The following is a 2,384-nucleotide window of genomic DNA, read 5'->3' as shown; positions in this document are numbered from 1 at the left end:
TTATGCTCCCTGCGCACTCCCCCCCACCCACCCCCCCTCAGCCGTCCAGACAGACGCGCTTTTGTTAGTCAGGACCTCATGCAATATTGAACGCCGATAATGGACCAGGAGCGAAGGAGAAGTGGAAAATGCAGCCTTGCGGTTTTTTATGCCATATTTACATCATGCGGCCAAATATATATATATACACTCCCCCCCCTCTCTCTCTCTCCCTCTCTTTCTCCACCCATCCATCCATCCAAACGACCAGCTTCCTTTGTGTTCCCTGCGTCTCCCTCGCTCTCTGTGAACGGGTTAAACCATTCCCGCAGCACGGGAGGGGGGAGAGGGGTTGTCCATGTGATTATACGGGAACGAATGGGCTTGGTGACTCGTGGCCAAATGTTGTTATTGTCGGGGATAAAAAGACTAGGAGGCAGGGGAGAGAGAGGGGGAGAAGAGGGGACGATGAGGGGAAAGTGAGTGAGGAGGGAAAAGAGGAGGGGGAGACAGTAAGGATGAAGAGGCTGAGACTAACTATTTCCAGGGAGAAAATAATAAAACACAAAAGGACCCAGTGTCTCATAACGTAACATCCAGCTATATGACACTGCTGTGTAAGTGAGAGATCCCAGTCATCAGCGACATGCTTCCTAAACGTGCTCTCATGGCAGATTATGCAACAGAGATATAATCACACCCAGTGTAATGAAAGGAAACATTAAATAGACTAAACTGCAGATTTGATATTGTTGTGGCGTTTTTGTTCAGCACCAGTCGCCTGTGTGTTCAGGACCTCGGAGAGCTCCCATTCAACCTGAGACAAGAGAGAGCTGTGGTTTCTCCATTGTATACAATTGATCTGTACTCGTAAAACATCCGTCATTATTATATCATTATACTGTTTTAATTAGATATCGTCCTAATTTATTGGAATGTTTTTTTATATATCGTGTTTTTGTCTTTTCTACCAATTGTGGATGCTGCTTTCATGCAGCTCTGCGCAATTTGAGGGTATGTCACTGATCTATGTTCTAATAATAACATGTGTTATTATTATTGTGTAGCTGTTATTGGCTCAGTTTCAGTCGATTATTGAATGGCTATGAAATTACCAAAGCTACACTTTCTTTACGACGTGTGTACAGTTACAAGCACAAGTCAACACCAAGGCCATGAAATTAAGAAAAACTAAGAGTTGAAAATCCAGGAACATATTGTGGATTGTTGTACATCATGTTTGCAACATATAGTCAACTTCAAGACATGACCATGTCATCATGGATCCACAATAATATCCATGAGAACAGCCGGCTCTGTCTGATCTCTCCTCTGTGCATCCACTCAGCTTTAATCCTCCACCAGGCTGCTGCAGCCCTTGAGCAGTAACAGCCAGATGTTTTTTCTTTAAGAGTAAGAGTCAGAGCTGTGTGCTTGGGCCTACTATAGATGCTGGATTTATGGGCGTGTGACATGGGACGACAGCGCCATCTCGTGGCGTGGAGTGGCTTCTTGTGGAACACAGTGGAGCCTTCAAAACCAGAAGAATCATGTGGTAGTCTGGTCCATGTTTGCAAATGAGGTCTATCCTCAGGTGCGATGGTCGTCATGGGAAAAGACACAGCAGATTATAATGGTTTAATCATGGATTAGTGCCCATTAAAAAAAAAAACAACAATATATATATATATATATATATATATATATATATATATATATATGCTTATTAGTTTTAATATATATTTTTTACACATTCATTATATATAATTTTAGAGTTTTATTTACAGTCACATAAAATTGGTCTGGTCATAATTTTACTTTCACTCTAAACCTCATGCTATTTAATCAATTTTGTATCTATTATTATTTTAATCCATTAACGTTCACTACTGCAAACAATATCAACATCAACATGTGTAATATTTAATACACTGGTGTCTGGCTTTGCAGTACACTGTAACTTCCCTGAGTCACATGACTTCTAATCTCCATTGACGTTATAAGCTTTTCTTTTCCTTTCACTTGTTATGTAACAATGTTCTGACTGAGGCAGTTAAGTTTGAAGCTTTAATACAGCACATGTTTAAAAGTAAGTGAGGCACTAGTGTCAGTTGGGTTTTCGTAGTTTGTTATGAGTGTTTGATGATTTCATATATATTGAGTTATAATAATTTCTTGTGAATTGAATATATTGAGGAATTCAAGACTTGAGTCCATGATCCTGGGGAGTTGTGGGCCAAATTGTTAAAAACATCACAAAAAGTAACATTTTCTTCTCATAGAATAGATTTCCTTTACATTTAATCTTTTTTTATCCGTACTACAGCCTCCTCCGTGCGCAGCAGCATCTGTGCCTTTAAGAGCATCTCTCTCAGCATCCTCCTCCTCTGTCACGGACGCGCACA

The sequence above is a fragment of the Platichthys flesus genome, chromosome 13, assembly GCF_949316205.1.
Source record: "Platichthys flesus chromosome 13, fPlaFle2.1, whole genome shotgun sequence".
NCBI classification, from domain to species: Eukaryota; Metazoa; Chordata; class Actinopteri; order Pleuronectiformes; family Pleuronectidae; genus Platichthys; species Platichthys flesus.
The sequence above is the reverse complement of the archived record's forward strand: the minus strand, read 5'-3'. Positions refer to the sequence as shown.